At 34.5% G+C, this 19,090-nt stretch overlaps 1 long non-coding RNA gene across 2 annotated transcripts in view; it reads right to left on the bottom strand.

Moving 5' to 3' along the window:
- The window catches only part of LOC141558148 (uncharacterized), a 145,808-nt gene that overhangs the window by 3,550 nt on the left and 123,168 nt on the right, over nucleotides 1-19,090 (bottom strand). Inside the window, exon 2 of one of the 2 annotated variants that reach the window (XR_012486978.1) lies at nucleotides 4,309-4,405. This is a non-coding gene — a long non-coding RNA (uncharacterized LOC141558148). Of the gene's footprint in view, nucleotides 1-4,308; nucleotides 16,794-19,090 lie in introns of those variants that run through there. The other variant, XR_012486977.1, reaches the window with a different exon arrangement.

The raw sequence follows: 19,090 nt of genomic DNA, 5'->3' as shown, positions 1-19,090 counted from the left end.
AATGGAACACAGGCCTCTTCATTCAAGAGTAAGAACTCTTTCTAATGGACAACAAAATGGACGAAGGTCTGTCATCCAAGAAGCAGCATAGCTAAGACTGGAGATGTTAATTTTTCAGATGCAGTAATCCTCAAAAATCCTGTAAAGTGATATTCTCCGTAAGAAGAAAGACAGCTGGATGATATAGTAAACAGAGTGTTGAGCCTGGAGATAGGAAGATCTTGATTCACACCCTGCCTCAGATAGTTGTGTGACCATGGACAAATCACTTAACTTCTATCTATCTCAATTTCCTCACCTGTAAAATAGGGATACTAATAGAACCCACCTTCCTGGATTGTTGGAGAATCAAATGAGATAAAATTCTAAGACCCCTTGCAAACCTTAAAATGCTATAGAAACTCTAGCTAATATTATTATTAGCTCTTATTATATGGATGAAGGGCATACTCTCGTTGATTGCATTTAAAAATCTTTTAGATGTTGAATTAAAACAGTTTTTTTTTAATTATGTAAAAAAAATTACCCATGAATCCCTTATTCCCTAAGACATAGCCTGCTCCACTCTGACCAATTTCCCTTATTGTCTAGAACAAGTTATGGGTTGTCATGGCCAAAGAATTTATCTCCAAATATCCAGGGTTGTTATCAAGATCAAATTAGATGATATTTGTAAAGTGCTTAACTTGGCACATAGTAGGTGAAGATGGCTGCTACTTTATTATTACAGTTACTATCACTATGGTGATCATGGTGGTGATGCTCACCAGTGATGAACCACTTGAATCTTTGGGAGGTTGTTTCCCAGAAAGCAACTCTTGTTGGTATTAGAGTCAAAGCTTTTGTGGCATGGCAAAACCTACTTGAGCTACGACTCCTCTGAGAAACTCGTTCAATGCCTGTGGTACAACAAAACCTTCAATTCGGACTCTTCTCTTAGGGATGCTATAATGGCAGCAAACCATTTTTTCATAGCCTTTGAAGACTTCAAGAGGATACAGTATATACAGTCATCAACTCTTTTATACATAGGATTTTTTGTGAAAACACTATAGGAAATACAAAGAAACAAAAGACATGAAACATGGAATTAGGTGGCACAATAAAGCATTGGACTTGAAGTCAGAAGACCTGAGTTTTAAATCCAGTTTCAGACACTCACTAGCTATGTGATCCTAAGCTAACCAACCTTTCTTTGCCTCAGTTTTCTCATCTGTAAAATGAGGGTAATAGGAGCCCTTACTTCCCAGGGAGGATAAAATGAGATAATATTTGTAAAACACTTTGCAAACCTTAAAACCTGATAGAAATGGTATTTTTCAAGGAGCTTAAAATCAATATGAGAGTTATAGTTGAGAGAGAGAGTTCATTTGAGAAATACACAAAACATCTTTAATACTCTAAGATTTTAGGAGTTTGGTGAAAAGTTATGAGTTAGATAATCACAAATTTTTTTTATTTCAAGAGATGTCACAAGATAATATATATTGAAGTATCAAATTGGTGGTATAGATTATATATTCTCTAGAAATTCAAAGAGAAAAGTGGCAGTAAACTGATTTCATTTAAGAGGTGGGACTTAAGCTGACTAAATGGCTATATAACATTTGTATTTGTGGATGATATCCTTCATCTCTTTTTGAACTCTTTTAACATTTACATGACACAATTTAGCATTTAATTATAAAATGTTTCTCTTTTGTTATCCATTATTGCTTTGTTTAAGAGAGTGTAAGAGAGTGTTATAAACTCTTGAGGGCAGATTTTTTTTCCTTATCCTTCTGTGAATCTCCTAAAGAACCTAGTACTACCCTGGGCAAATAGTAGGTGCTCAATAGTTGTTGCTATTAAAAAAAAAAGAAAAAAAGAATTATTTTTCAAAATGCCAGACATTAGTTAGCATTTTCCCAGAGTTTCAATGTATGTGGAATACTATCTTTGGCACTGATAGAAGTTTAAAAAGAAGTTTAAAACTTTGTTGACTATCAGTGGGAGGAAAGCCTCTCATTATTCTATATGACTTTGGTAATGGATTTGGAACAAAGAATCCCTAAAATCATTCCACATCTCAATCCTCTTGGTTCCAGTGGCAATGAGTTCTCTCAGACACATATCATGGTAGGGAAATCCACAACTTAAGGGAAATTCCCTTTGGTGTTAGTGAAAATCACATGTAGGATATGAATGTAGCTTAGCCCATTTCTTCACTTTTAAACTCAGTTTAATGCTTATGTTTCTTTTTTAACTTATGATCACAATGCAGGAGCTCAATTAATAATTGATATGTGTGTATATGCATATGTACATAGATAGAAAGGAAGGAAGGAAAGAAAGAAAGAAAGAAAGAAAGAAAGAAAGAAAGAAAGAAAAAGAAAGAAAGAAAGAAAGAAAGAAAGAAAGAAAGAAAGAAAGAAAGAAAGAAAGAAAGATGGAGGGAAGGATGAAGGAAGAAAGGAAAGAAGGAAGGAAGGAGGGAAGGAAGGAAGGGAGATAAAGTGTTTTTAGCTTTACAAAGTACTTTTCTTGTCCATGGGATAGTTAATACAAGTATCATTATTTCCTCTTCCCAAGAAAATCAATTTCAGACTTAACTTGAAGTGGCTTCCCTTAGTTTATACCTTATAAGTGTCATTTCTAAGTGTTCTGACTCCAAGTCTAGTGTTCTGTCTGCTCATCCACACCGTCTTTTTGTGAAATTTCTTTCTCATTGAAAAATGACATGTGTTCTGTCAAAAGCCACCTATGTTTGTTGAGTAAAAATGTGAAGAACATAGACTAGTCCTAAATTACCAATGAGCATGCTTCTTTGCTGTGCCTTATGATCTGTGACCACTGAGTCATAATCACAACTACTTTGCTTTGATTCACTGCTTTTATTCAGTATGTTGACAAATGGTAAGCAAAACTACCTTTCACAAAGCCCAGTGACTAACTGGAAGACAAGATTCTCCATACTGAATGGTTGAATAAAGTATGTAAGTAGTCAAAAATTTTAAAGGAAGGGTCTTCCAGAATTTGTAAACTTAAATAAATGAAATGCTTCTGACTACAAATAGAGGGAGTCATATAGTACAGTGGTCTATAGCACTGATCTGAAATCAGGAAAACCTCAGTTCAAATCAAGCTGTGTCTCTATGGGCAAGTCACTTTACTTTGTAAGCCTCAGTTTAGTCATATGTGAAACAGCTAATAAAATCACCTACCTCTTAGGGTTATTGTGAGGACAAAATGAGACAACAGTCATACAGGAGATGCTTAATAAATACTTGATTCCTTCCTCTCTCCCTCCCTTCTTTTCTTTTTTCTTTCTTTTCTTTCTCCTTTCCTCCCTTCTCACTTATTTTCTTCATTCTTTCTTTTCTTCATTCCCTATTCTTTCCTGCCTTTCTTTCTCCTGTCCTTCCTTCATACCACTTTTTCCACTATACAAGTCTGTCTCTCAACAGATTTCCTCTTTATCCAGCCTCAACCATTTATTCTGAAAGATCCCCAACTCATATTTTCCCTAGATATAATACTTCACACAGAATTGTGAAGACTTCCCCCACCCTCCTTTCTGTAACTTTCTTAGTACACATTTCTTCTGGGAATCAAACCTTAACTGTGAGAAGGTGGGATATCTAGCACTTGAGTCCAAATGAGTGGGGGTTGGACTTAAAATTGAAACTGTGTTTTATAGGAACTAAATTCATTATTGTTTTCCTCCCCAGGAATTGAGGTAGTGCAGTGAAAAGGAGGATTATGAGTTGGTGGTTTAAATATTGTATAATACATTTGGAAGTAAATATTACTTTGTAAAAACTCTATTGTGTTACATTTAGAGGGCTACATGTGGCACATTCCCTGATCTTAGAGGTTACTGAGTTTGACTTTAATTCTCAGCAATACTTTTAAAAATTATTAAAGGGAGAGCAATAAATATTCAAGAAAAGGAAGAGGTGTAGCATAAGAGAGCTATCATGGCTTATCAAGAATAGGTCATGCCAGAATAGTCTCATTTCCTTTCTTGACAGGTTTCCCAGATTGGAAGACCAGAGAAATGCTAAAGTTGTAAGCTACTAAAATCTTAGAGCAATTAACACATTCTTTTATGCTATTCTTATAGACAAAATAGAGAGACATGGGCTAAACAAGAGTGAAACAGACTTGATATTGATTAAAAATGGTTGGATTCCCAAAAGTAATTATTAAGGTTTCCACATCACTTCCAAGGAGGACTTGTGTAGAAATCCAAGAAACTATGTTTGGCCTTAGGTTAATTATCATTTCTGTTGACAACTTGGATAAATGTATAGATGGCATACTTACCACATTCTCATATGACAGAAATCTGGAGGGATAACTAACTTGTTGGATGAGCCAGGATCCCCCAAAGAGTTCGATAGGCTAGAAGGTTGGGCTCAATCTAATAAGATGAAATTTAATGTAAAAAATTTATACTCAAGTTAAAAAAATAAATTTCACATATACAAAATGAGGGACATGTGACTAAAACTGTTCAATTGAAAAAGATACCAGGGTTTTAGTGGGTGCCATGGACAAAAAACACTAATGTGGTCTGTGGCTGCATTAAGTGAAATCTATTGTCCAGACCAAGAAAAACAGTCATTATGCTATATACTTTGCCCAGCCCAGATCATTCAATGAAGCTGCATAGTTGTTTAAAAATTCTATTTCTTATCTGATCTCCCACCAATCAGTTCTTGTCTTCTTCATGTTTGGTAAAATTCCCAGTTTGGGGACTTTGACAACAATCATTCTATTCAGTTATCATATATTTGAGACTGTTATTCAAAGCTCATTAAGCATAACTTAAAAACTGTACAGGACTCTGGAAGTTAGCTACTCCCATTGTAGAGATGAGGAAACTGAGGTTATGTATATAGAGGTGAAGTGCCTTGCCATGATCACACAGCTAAGAAAAAAAAATCCTTAATATGGAAACAAGGGGTTAAAAGATAGCAATTCTATAATTGTATATACAGAATATCAATGACTAGTTTTAGGAAATTAAATGATAATGAAGAATTATTGTCCCTAGTGGCATGCCATTTGTTTAAAACACTTTCTAAGGAATATAAATATAAAATATTCTAGATATATGTAATTAATAAATTTCAAAGGGAGGATGGGAAAAGGAGAGAGAAATAATAAATAATAAGATCTGGGCATCCAGCAGATAATATAGGAAAATATGGACAAATTATACTGACATGGGTCATTATCACTGGGCTCATGAGAAATGACTAGCTGAAATATTAGAATTGACTAATTTGAAACCAGATTATTAAAGTGTCTATAATCATTCTGAGTCTCCATTTTGCCACAGGGCATTTAATATGTTTGGCTATGGAATCAATGGAATTTTGCGAAAGGAAGCCTCTAATCTTTGCCTGAGCTATTAATGTAAAGAGCAGGAATACTGGATCTGGTTAGCTTACTAACTTTTACAAATAAATCAGACACTTGTTTTAGGTTGTCAACTATTATAATAATTTATTAAATTAAATTCATCATTATAATTTTTACTTGGTTTCCCCCCCCTCCCAAGCAAATCAGGTAACATATTAAGATCTGGAGATAGTACTAAAGATGGAAGCCATGAAAAATTGTTCCTCATTGGCTAAAAACATGATTTTCCATTTTCCCATGAGAATTGTAGGAGCAGAGCTTACTGTCTCATGGAACAATTTGCCTGCTTGATGCGGCTAAATTCCTATGCCCACAATACAGTCATGACCTAATCCCTTAATCCAGAAATGTCACTCCTCAAAGTTTTTGTTTCAGCCACCAAAGCTAGAAGTTAAAAGCTGTAGTTCCACCGTTAACTTGGTTCACCGCAGAAGAAACTACAGAGTCATTTTTTGAAGGCCTAGAGACTGATGTCATTTCTTTGCCTATCCAATGTCACCTCTTCCTTCTCCACAAAACCATGGGGAACAAAGGAGAAGGAGGCAAAGAGCTGAAATTTCAGCCTTATCCCAAGACTGGAAGCCACTTGTGAGCTAATTTCTCAAGTAAGTTTCAGCTTTAAAACTTTAGGGGCTACTAACAAACAAGGGTAAGAGATGCAAACAGTTAATGTGACACCTACAGTGGGAAAAAAGACTGAGTTATTACCACATTAGCATCTGTTCCTTACAGGAGAAAATATTAAATTAATATGGCATTTAGCATCAAAGTGCAATGAGGACCTTACTGAAAAGGATGCAAATTTGTGTGCTTTATTTACAATTAGTGAAATGTTTGTTGCTTTGGCTAAGAGGAATTAGGCATTAACATTTACCTCAGTTGTGTAACAGAACTCATTACCAAAGCAAAAATGCCTTGGAGGGAGCAGTTCTTCTTGTAAAATAGCCATTTTGCAGACATACACTTTCCTTATAAAAATGAATTTGATAGATGCTGAGTTTCCTAACTGCCTTAGATGAAGTCTATGATCTGATTGGCTTAAGGAAAAAAAATCTTCTTGGGTAAATATCCCTGAAGAAAGGCACATTGAATCTTCTGTCTCATTAACCAATTCACTATGACCATCCTGTCATTTTTAAAGGTCTCCTATATTTATGAATAGAGATACCAATACACAGTACCCCTGCTGCTACTGAACTTTAGGTCTTCAACTCACCTTGGCTCTCCTACCATTCATGTCTCAATGAAAAGGACTGTTTTTAATTCTTGTTTTAGTGCCCCCCCAAAAAAAAAACCCTTCTATCTCTATCCTGGATATTACTCCACTATGAAACAACACAGAAGCCATATTGTCATAAAGATTGCTATGAAATACAAATGCACAGAATCAAGAAAACCATTTAAATCTGACCCCTTACAAAAATCTCATAAAAACCAGATCCTTTCCAGAGAGATGAGCTTATTTTAAAGGCAGAATATTTGTCACTCAGTACCATGCGTACTGCTACAGTTCTGTAACTGCAACAGCAGAGTTGTTCAAATTGCATCTTGGTTTTGCAGGAAAAAACAAATTTTTGGAGATATTTTGAAAAGTTGAACTGAAAATTACAATTCACTTTTTCTGGGTAGTGCCAAGTACAAAGAGTTTGACTATTCAGGAAGAATAGCTTGTGTATAAAGAAAATATATCATCATTTAAGCTGGCATATATTTCAAAAACCTTAAGAAAAGGAAAATACAGAAAACAAAAACAAATACAGATAACTGAAAGTAAATACAAATGAATAGTATGTTCTTAAAAAATAATGCTAAGAATGCACAACCCTAGGATGAGTTGAGGGTTGTGATAAATGTTAAGGACAATACAAAAAAAAAGAGTTTCTAAAATTATCTTGGGGCAGATAGAAGAGCAAAAAAGGATGGAGGTTATCTGTATGGGGTTAATGAGACAATGACAGTGGATCAAGGATAGAAGGCTGAACTTCTCAATTCTGGTTTGTTTTGTTTACTCTATCAAGATAAAAGGTTTTCATGGTAGGAAAAATAAAACAAATTCAAGATAATAAAAGATTATAAGACAGCACCTCATTAATTTTACTGAATACAAGTCATCAGCTTTATGAAAACTATGTCCCAAAGTTATGAAATAACTTGCAAATGTGACTGTCATTAATGATAATTTCTGAAACACTATAAAGAATAATAAAAATTATATAATACTGAAAATAAGTAAATACTATTGCAATTTTTAAGAGAGAGGAAAGACACATTTTAATTACCCACTTATGAGTTTTTCCATTTATATATTTTAATTTCATGTTATTATACAAAGCACATTGTTCCAATCTGTTGTTATTCTCTTGGATCTTGATTCTATCATGCAGTGATATCCATCTTTACAAGTTCCCACCCTCTATAATTTTGATATACATGGCAACTATGTCTTCATCTAAATCATTGATTTTAAAAAATTGATCAGAACATATTTAAGAACAGAGTTTTTGTGATCCTTAACCAGTATCTTCTTTTCGGTTTCACGTACATAGATTTTATTTTTTGGGTCTGTTTGTTTAACTAGTTCTAAATCCAACTACTTGTACTACTATTCAAACTCTTTGCTCAAATATAGATAATAATATCTATAGTATGCCATTTTTCTGTCAGTCTAGTAATTGCCAAAAAAGAAATAAGATTGACTTGGTATCACTTATAACTAGACTTGAGAGAGTGAGAAGGACAATGATAAAAGGGAGGGAGACAAGGATATTTGGTTTAACAATTGACTCTCCAAAAAAATTTGTGACACATGTCACAGTTTTAAGTTGATTCTGCAGTATTAACATTTTCTTAAATCTAGACAGTCATCAAACAAGACATCTAACCTTGATTTGTTAGGATTTGCTGATTTTTGAGGTATAAGTACTCACATTGAAAATGTAACAATTGCTATTTAGAAGACCCCAGCCAATACTAAATGGGAGAATGCTTTTTAGTTGTTCTTCAAGGTTATTCTAAGCCCATTCATTCTTTTCCACCATCACTATTCTACTCCTATCCCCTCAAGAAGGGTTTTTGTGTCATATCTCACAGGTGGTACCTTCTTCCTAAAGGATGATTTATCGGGAAGAATGATCAGTGATAGCACAACACTCTTTTATTCATTTAATGAAGACCATCTTGAATATTTAACCTGTTAAAAATGTATTTATTGAAATTTTTACTATATGCCAGGAACTTTTAACCTTTAGGTGTCATGGATCTCTTTGGCCATCTGGTGAAGCCATGACCTCTTCTCATTTTAAACCCTAAAGTATAGAGGGGAGGATTCTGGGAAAATAGTGAAGCAGGTTGGTAAATTTCAAGCTTTCTCAATTTCCCCCAAGTGGCACAAATTTGCACTTCAGGAAGAATAAAAACTAATGAAAAGTCAAGAAGACTTGGGGCAGAATCTGGGTCCTTCAGACACAAACAGAAAAGATCAGAAGAAAGACCCCAGGCTAGGGATTGACCTGTCTGAAGTGCAAACATCTCCAGGCTCTCTCTGCAAACCATTAAATAAGTAGGGATCCCTCAGGCTAGCTAGGTGTGACGGGAGCTTCTCCTGGAACCACAGGTATTTCACCTCCCAGACTGTTTGCCGAGTTAGAGCCTGAGTCCAGGAGGACTGAGTGAAAGTGGGCTGATTAGGAATGCCAAGCCCATCTGTGCTGCTGAGATGCAGCCTTGGTAAAGAAGGAATCAGAACCTGGTGAGTGCAAAAACAACATGGCAGGGACACTGCGGGGACTTGCATTAGTGGGGAGTGCTTGGTTTGGGGTTTCTAGGCAGAGGGGAGAGCTAAAGGGAAGCTTGAGGTACCATCCTCTCACCTCACCATTAGAGATACTTACACTAATACCTCTTATTTAAAAAAAATGTACCAGCAAAGAAGAAAGAATACCACCATTGAAAGATATTATGGGAACAGGAAGACAGTTCATCTTCAAAGGCAGGCATTTTAGTTAAAAAAAAAAAATGCTTCTACCCCAAAGAGTAATGTAAAATGGCTCCCTGCCCAAAGAGAATTTATAGAACTCAAAAAAATTAAAAATCAAATGAGAGACATTGAGGAAAAACTAAAACAAAAATTCAAGAAAAATAAGAAAATTATGAAAAAAATTAATCAACTAGAAAAGGAGGTACGAAGTCTCAAAGATGAAAATAATTCTTTGAAAATTGGAATCAGGCAAGGAGAAACCAGTGAAGCTATGAGAGACAAGAAAGAACAAAACAGATTATAAAAAAATGAGAAAATATAATATAATATAATATAAATAAAATAAATATAAAACATCTTATAAGAAAAATGACAGATCTGGAGAACAGATCAAAAAAACAAAATATAAGAATTGGACTGCCAGAAAGTTCTGACCACAAAGAGAAACTTGACACAACAATGCAAGGAATAGTACAAGAAAATTGTTTCGGAGTGATAAAACATAAAGGGAAAGTAAAAATAGAAAATAAAATCCTTTGATCAACCACCTCAAAGAGATCCTTTGTAGAAAACACAAAGGAATAGTATTGTCAAAATTCAAAACCCTGAGATCCAAAGGAAAATTTTGCAAGAAACAAGAAAAAAAAATCACTCAAATACACTGGAGCTAAAATTAGAATTACCCAAGACATAACAACAGCCACAATAAAAGACGCCAGGTCCTGGAATCATATCTACAGATAACCAAAAGGACTAGTGCTGTGCCCAAACATATCACATTCAGCAAAATTATCTATAATTTTGAAAGAGAAAAAAATGGAAATTCAATGAACTTTAGATTTTCAGAACTTTCTGAACTTAACAGAAAGTTTAACATATAAGGGTCAATATTAAAGATGAAATTTAAGGAACTAAACATGGATAAATTATTTAAACATTCACAAATTATTTTTTTAATATGGAAAATGCATACTATGTGTTTAAGATTCATATCAACAATAGGGTAGCTCAAAAGAAAGAATGGCAGAGTTAAGGTAGAAATAGTAATCATGTTATACAAATGAAATGAAGAGGAAGAATAGATACAGAGGCATTAGAGGAGGGAGAAGAGTTCATAGTTCTGAAAACCTATTCATTGGGAATGAGTTCAACATTACATATATACCATAAAAAGTATATAGCACCTCAAAAATCTATAAAGAAATATATACTAGGTCAGCAGTAGGCACTTAATAATGTCAATGATTGATTGATTGATCTGGTCCAATCCTGTAACCTCACAAATTCAGATAGGTTGAGATGGTAAATTACAGTGGAGTCAGAATATTTAATTTCATTGCCTAATTCTAACACAGCCATATGACTTTGCCCAAGTCACTTAATCTCATTGGACTTCAGTTTCTCCATCTGTAATATAAAAGGGCTGAACTCAATAGTTGCTGAGGTGACTTCTGTCTCTAGAGTTTATGCTCTTCTGATCTTAAGGTGATTTGTCTAGAGCTATAAGTTGCAAAGCCAAAATATTATTTAAGTGGTAATAAAGACTGATGCAAGAGAAATAAACTAAATGTTAAAACTAGAAGGTCCTCTCTAGAAGTACAACTAGAAGCCAGACAAAGGAAAAATGGATGTGGGCTAGAATATTGGGGTGAGGGGGGAAGATATACCTTAAGTTGGGCCTTGAAGGATAGTAGGGCATGATGGATAAGCCACAAAAAGGAAGGAGACTGTTATAGGAGGAAGTGAACATGAAAGGACATTTCCTGAGGGATACCTAAAAATGGTACTCTGGAACTGATCTGTAGGAAATAACTGCAGGAACTGGTCCTACTGAGCTCCTTAGAGAACTGTGGATAGTTCATATATAGAAAGGGGCAGCATGGAACAACTAAAAGTGCCTTAGATTTGTGGTTAGGGGACTTTGTTTCAGATACCAATTCTGCTACTAATTACCTGTGTGACATTTGAACAAGACAATTTCTCTGGGCCTCAGTTTACCCATTTGTAAAAGAAGAATCTTGAAAAGGGAAAGATGGAGATATGGTACAGTAGGTAGAAGGTCTAATGATAGACATCTGGCCATAGAGGAAGAAAGCCTAACCCTAAATCAAGGCCTCCCTCTGTCATATACTAGCTATGGACTCCTAGCTATGAGTATCATAAATCTTCCTTGAAAACAAGAAACAAACAACAATATGTGACTCCTGTCAAGTTATTTCATCTCTCAGTTTTCCTAGACAATTTTCCAAGACCAACAGCAAATGTTAGTTTGCATTGGTTGAGGCAGTTTATCTATCTGGAGTTCCTAATACTAACGAAGTGCACAAGTCACAAGTCCAGTTTTTAAAAAATGACAAAAGAAGGGGTGCTAGATTAGATAATTTTTTAAAAGTTTCTTCTTAGGACAAGAGTCAATTCCACTGCCACCTCTTCCATCTTTTTTTCCTCTTATTCTCTATTAAAATGAATTCACAATAGAGAAGTAAAGGGAGAATTAGAGAAAGTTCATGACATTGCAGAGAATGACAAAACCGAAGGCTGAATTTCTACTGAAGGATGTATCGTATTTCTACTTTCCAGAGGGAACTGCATTAGCCCGGCAAAAGTTTAGAACTCTAAATGACTTCAGTAGCACTCACTACCTTTTACTGAGGTGATAGCAACTTCCCTTCCTAGAGGGACCCTCTTTTAGATAGAACTATTTTTGCAAGCCAGCAAGGCCTCAGTCAGCAGTGATTAAATTACCACCTGAAGCCCTGAGACACTTCCACTTCTCTCACTCTGTCTTTGGGGCCTCATCTCAGCAATGTGTTTCAGCATCAGTACAAGCCACAATCACAATCTGTTATATACCAAGGGCAAGAAGTAATGCCCTCCTAACAAGACTCTGGGTATCGCTGAGATTCCCTGTGATTTGGCCATCTGAATAGTAATATTCTTCACATTCAGGTAACAAAGCTCTTAGGAATGGGAAAAAATTGCATAAACACAGAAAATGACAACAATTTAGAATGTGTACCCTTTCATGAAGGCATTAAAGAAATCCTAAAAAGCCCTTACCAGTGCAGATGCCAAAAGAAAAAAAAAAGAGAGCTTCTTATAAAAAATAGTCCAAGTTCAATTTATAATAAATGGCTATATACATACCACAGGTTATGAACATTGCAACCACATTAAAAGTGATAATAGCATAATGCCATCCAGTGTTATGAAATCCTGGACAATATAAGATGGGCTACTTAAGCATAAAGGCTAATACAGTCTATGAGCACCAGGGAAATAAGAACTACATGGAAGAATAAAAACATTCACTTGATATTTCTCTGGATCACCTCCTCAATAGTGGCAAGGAAGTAAACAACTTTACAAAGGCTTTTCAGCATTTCTCTGTGCTCCAACTCTTTCCCTTTTTTTCCCCTTTATCTTAGCATCAGAGCTGACTCTTTGGGAAGGATACTGTAGCACTGTTTCATATTTTATTTTTGAAATGGCTGAAGAAAAAAATGGGGAAATGGAGTGATTCAGTCACGGGAAAAATGTGGGTCCATTGTTTTTTTTAACTTTGAATCACAGTCAGAGAATTTTAGAGCTAAAAAGGGCCTGAGATCACCAAACCTTTATTAAGCTCCTATTTGGTACAAGGCAATGTGCTAGGAACAAAAGTAGTTATTTTCATAAGATTATTATTCAGCATCATGGAATAAAAAAGGATGCTTGTTTTGAATTCTAAAAGATTTTCTAGCAAAATGATCATGATTAAATCAAATAACCTCTCTTGAGTTTTAGTTTTTTTATCTTTAATGTCAAGATAATGCTATTTCTATCCCTATAAGCTTATGAGGATCAAATGACATTTTATATATATATATATATATATGTACATATATATCATTTTGCAAACCTTAAATAACAAACATATACACATTTTCTTTCTCACACACAATGCATACATGTATATATGTACATGAGTGTACATATAAAAATGTGTGCATACATCTCTATGTTTGTATGTATACACAGACATATGTCAGCTATCTCAATCACTGAGAAAGATGAAATCTTTATCTGAGGACTTCCCTTCTTATTTTAACTTTGCCATGTGAACAAAAAAGAATATTTGATCTTAATGTCGTTTTTCATTTTTTATTTTTGGAGCATTAGAGAGAAAAAAATTCCCAAAGAAATTTTTGATTGAGAGGGGAGTCTAAAGATCTCTCAAAAGGGACAAGAATTTAGCTTTTACTGAACCAAGGATCTACTAGGTTCTAAGGAAATCTTATGAATGCCCTTCAGCTTAAGAACAAATAAGAAAATCATAACTTTGTAAGAAGGATGATGAATTGAGATATGCCATTCTTTCTAGTCCTCTTCATGTCCCTCTAGGTGTGACTCCAAATTTTTTGAGTCTAAAGTGAAGTTAAGGTGACTAGAAGTGTGTGCCTGGAAGGAAGGTTGGTTTATAAAGAAGTTTCTCTTAACTAAATATTGAGATAACAGATTTTGGAACTGGAAGGCTATTGAGTCTAACCCCTTTATTTCACAGATGAGGAAACTCTGACTAAGAAGGGCTAAGTGACTTTTCCAAGTTCACACTGCTGAGGTATGGTTTGAATCTAGCTCTCCCTGGTTCTAAGTCTGGTGCTCTAGCTACTCTGTACCACTTTGGTACCTGTCCCCACAGTGGGATACTCTGATTATAGATCACTTCTGGAGCTCCAAGGGCTCAGGTTGAGACCCATAATACTCAGAATGAGTCCAAGCAAAATATTCTGGACATTCTCCCTCCTGAATTAGATTATCTCCCACCTAACAAATCCTTTCAGAACCTTCCCAGTATAGATGGTCAATAAGGGAATCTAAAGGTGCACCTTCTTCTGTACCAGACTTTAGAATAGTTGAGTTATGAATGCTCTTGATTACAATGTCCTTCCTACTGAAAGGAGTGCTTCCCAGGTTCCACAACTTCATAGCCATCAGAAACACATCACAAGCCTTTCCCCTGGAAGGACAGAACACTCCACTCCAATGTTGCTAATTTTTCTCAAAGAAGAATCATCCTTTCTTCTTAAAGCTTCTGCTCCAAGCCACTTTGGCAATTCCCCCCCTAAATCCCCTTTTCCATAAGTCCCTTGCCTTTAAGCTACTCCTTTATCACTCTTCAGAGGTAATGCAAACACTGGGATAAGACTATTTTTATATTTCAGAGTGTGTGGCTTATAATAATTCATGCTGGTTAGTTTTGTTTCCAGCCTCTTCCCTGCCAGAATGCAATTTGCCTACAGGCATGCACAAAATGGATGCAGTTGGAGGCAGTGGCATTCTCCTTGTTCCATGTGCCTGCGCAGATGCTGATTCAGCAGCCTCTTTGCACTTTTAAGAGCATCTTATGGGAATCTCCCATTTGTCTCCATTTTCCCTCCCCCACTCTTGCAGCCCAAGCTCCAAATAATGATGAAGATGCATGTAGATGACCTGCCCTTAAAAACACCCTTAACTTTTCCATTTCTCTTCATGTGACAAAGCTGAAGATATGACCAACTACGGTAATTTCTTTCCTACTTAACTCAAAAACTGAGAATTTAATCTCAGCTTTGGCAGACTGCACACCTTGCTTGGTTTTCTGCTTCCTTGCTTTTCATTTCTCTCTCTTAACTTCCCTTTTCTTTGCCATTTTTCTTTTCTTGTTCAACATGGTTAAAATCAACTCCCTCTTATTCAGCAAAACTTTAGCGTTTCTTTCCCAGTATCTAGCCTACTATAGACTTTTTTTTTCACTTAACAGTATTTTATTTTTTTGAATTACATATAAAGATAGTTTTCAACATTCATTTTTGTAAGATTTTGAGTTCCAAAACTTTCTCTCTCTTTTATCTTTCCCCTCCCCAAGACAGCAACCAATCTGATATAGGTTATACATGTATAATCATATTAAACATTTTTCTATATTAGGCATATTGTGAAAGAAAAATCAGAACAAAAGAGAAAAGCACGAGAAAGGAAAATAAGGTGAAAATAGTATACTTTGATTTTCGTTCAGTCTCCATAGTTCTTTCTAGGGATGTGGATGGCACTTTCCATCTTAAAGCTCTATGATTGAAACTATGACAGACTTTTAAAACACATTATTATTGACCCATCCCTCTTAAAAATAGAAGGGGAAAAACAAGAGCATCATTTTCTGGCTTTTTCAGTTATTATGGTGGTGACTAAAATAAAGCAGAAACAAAATGCAGTCTGCCTTTCTTTTTTTAAACAAATGCCACATTTTGCATTTATTAACATTATTGTTTTGACCAGTGATCACACTGTTGTAAAAAAAGAAAGTTTCACTAAAGAGCATTTCTTAGGAGGGGAAAAATGGAATATTACAAAGATGTAACATTAAATAAACCCTTATGTAATTGGATAAAGTGATGTAAAAAAACAATAGTCCTCACTATTGCAGATGCAAAATACAAAAGCTTAGGAGCTAATATTATTATTATGGTCTTCTGAATGGGCTATTAGTATACATATTAGTATCACTGATGTAAATTAAAGCAGTATTGTGTTTATCTCACTTGCTTTTAAAAGCTACAGAAGTCCAAAGTAGGCATGCTGGTGTTGAATAAGTCCTTGCAGTTAAAAGTCTACTAATTTTTAAAACAATTCACATTTTCAAAATTGTTTTGGTCTGATCCAAAATAATCCATATTTGTAAAAACTGGGTTAGCATCACAGTGTCATGTAATTCAATTAATTATTTATTAAGCACAACTATGTGCCAACTATTATGCTAAGTGTTAGGAGTACAAAGACAAAAATGAATTAGTCCCTGCCTTCAAAAAGCTTACAATCTATTGGGGGATAACATATACACACAGATAAATACATACAAAGTAAATACGAAATAATTTCTCATGATCTTACATTATGAGGACTAGATAGAACACTTGAAATAATCTTGCATTAGAAATAATTACTATTATGTTTGAATTCTTTTTCTGTGATTTTTCTGGGTAATGGATAAAATGTTGGAATTGGACCTGGATTAAAATCCTCTCTTAGATACTTACTAGCTCAGGAAACCTGGGCAAACCATTTAAATTCTCTGAGCCTCAGTTTGCTCATCTGTTAAAAAAAAGAGGGATGAAAATCTATGAAACTTTCTTTCTCTATCTATAATAAACTGATAAAATATTCCCACCCTCTAAAAGGCTATTTTACTTCCATTCCTTTTGGAATGGGAAAAAGAGTAAAGAGGATAGTAATTGATTGTTTTTCTTTAAAACATATTCAGGTTGATTAGCAAAGATAATTTGAAATTACCAATTTGCTTTCAAAGCTATGATTTCTAAATCCAAAAAGCCAAATAAAATCTCTACTATAAGAATTTTTTAAATATTCAAGATTTAATGAAAGCAGGTCTTTTTTTTTTTTTTTTTTTTTTTTTTACCATGAGGGAATATTATAATGGTAATATGAACTTGTCAATATCATTTTGAGGAAACTATTGAACCAACTAAGATAAATGGCAATTTCCAATTGCCTTTGAATTATAGCATTAAATTAAAGTATGGTAACTATACAGTAAAGATGATCCAGAGTATTTTTCCGTCCGCTTTATTTCTCTGTTCTTCATACCCAGCTCTTGTTCTAAGTAACTCAAGAGCTAATCTTGATGAACATTAAATAAACCTCTGTTCAGCTTCACTTGATTGCCTAACACCCTATCCCACCTTTCGATATATAAAAATGATGCCTAATGCTTTTGCATTTTGCATCTGCAATAGTGAGGACTAGTGTTTTTTTAAATCACTTTGTCCAATTACATAAGAGTTTATTTAATGTTAAATTAAAAAAAAATTTGTAATATTCCATTTTTCCCCTCCTAAGAAATGCTCTTCAGTAAAACTTTCTTTTTTTTTTTTTTTTTTTCCAACAGTGTGATCACTGGTCAAGATAGTAATAAACTAAACTTGAACACTTTCGAAAGGAGAGGATTAGCTAAAAAGAGGAATGGAGACTATGGAGAGAAGACAAGAGGAAATGTGAAATAGACTCGTTAGTCTTCTATATGTCCAAGGGATAAAATGACTTACAAGGTTAGCTTATTAGCTTACGTTAAACAACATTGCCTAGATTTTATTTTCTAATATACTTTTGGTAGACAGTGAATTGCCCTGGGAGAGGTATTATGTAATTTCATTTCAAGCACTGTCCTTTGGTTGCTGCAAACAGAAACGTACACACACACAAAAATCAGATTGCAATTAAAATCCAATTATAAATATATTACTATATTAGACACCTACCCAAGAAAGATACAGCAGGGGATCTTCACTGAATAGCAGTGTATCACAATTTCCAAACTGCTTTTATGTGTACTTTTGACTATGCCCTCTGACCCTGAATGCATGTTAAACAATGCTTTGCAGTTGGTCTCTGTGTAGGAAATGGACTAGATTTATTTCTCATGACTGAATAGCTTAAAAACACTATTACCAATTTACATCAAAAGATGACATGGAAAGAATATTAAATCTTCCTCATTCGAATTATTAAACAAGTGAAACCCAGAGTTTCACTAGGGAAGACAAAGACAAAACAAGAAATTTGTGAGATGTGATTTATGTGTGATATGAAGAAACACACAACTGATGAAAAGATGAGGCACCTTTGTTACCTCTAAGCCCCTGACAATGTTGGATCTTCCACATTCAAATCACTGTTGCTTCACTGACTGAGAAAATAGAACATTAACAGCAAAAAAGAGGCAAATAATTTACTCTCACCTAGTCTTATGATATTCTTTGTAAGAAAAAAAATTATAAGCTATGTAAATATATAACTTAGTCTATGTTCCCTTTATAGGATAATTTAGTCATTTTCCTCATTCTAAATTTCCAAAAGATATCCAATATTAAGCATTCAAGTTAATTTTCTTTAATTTGATAGAACATTTCAACTAGAAAATTTAGACCCTCACTTTTTTCAACATCTGTTCCTTAAGCTCATTTGTCTTCATTAATATGGTGCATCTAGACAGATTGCACAGTACAGTTCCATTCATCTATCAAGCTAAATGGTGAGGACATTAAAAAATGGGTTGGTTCTGGATTTTTAATTTATGAAAATTTCCAAGGGTCAATCTCTGAAACCCTACAGTTTCATTTTAAGTGGTCTGGCACAGATCATAAGCCCATGCACTGTACACATCAATTTCATATGGTGATAGGACAGGTGCTAATTAATCTCTCTAACTTCTCAAGTAGTTAAAAAAGTCTCATTCACAATAATGTCAGTTTTCTTTAAGGGAAAATAAAAGAGAAAATGCATTTGGTCTTTTGCTAAAATATAGTTTGGAGATTCTGAATATGTAGAGATTATACTCACCTTTCTATCTGAAGATTATGATTCTGTGATAACATCTTTTTTAAACATAGGTTTGATTCATACAATTATATACTGTTTTTGAATTGCTAATTTCCTCTTCAGTGGTGTACTTTCCAAGAGAGAAGTTAAAGTAATATATGGACCTGAATTGCTCATTACCAAATACCCTTCTTCAAAGAAGGTGAACTCAAAAAGAATGGTACAACTTGTTTAAAATCTCAGATGATGCTATGAGTCAGTGGGGATTCCATTTGCAGTCAGCTACCTATTGGGCAAAGACATAGAAGTCCCTGGATATTCGTACAAATGAAAATAATCACAGCTATA

This window comes from Sminthopsis crassicaudata, chromosome 2 (assembly GCF_048593235.1).
Source record: "Sminthopsis crassicaudata isolate SCR6 chromosome 2, ASM4859323v1, whole genome shotgun sequence".
NCBI classification, from domain to species: domain Eukaryota; kingdom Metazoa; phylum Chordata; class Mammalia; order Dasyuromorphia; family Dasyuridae; genus Sminthopsis; species Sminthopsis crassicaudata.
The sequence above is the reverse complement of the archived record's forward strand: the minus strand, read 5'-3'. Positions and strand labels throughout refer to the sequence as shown.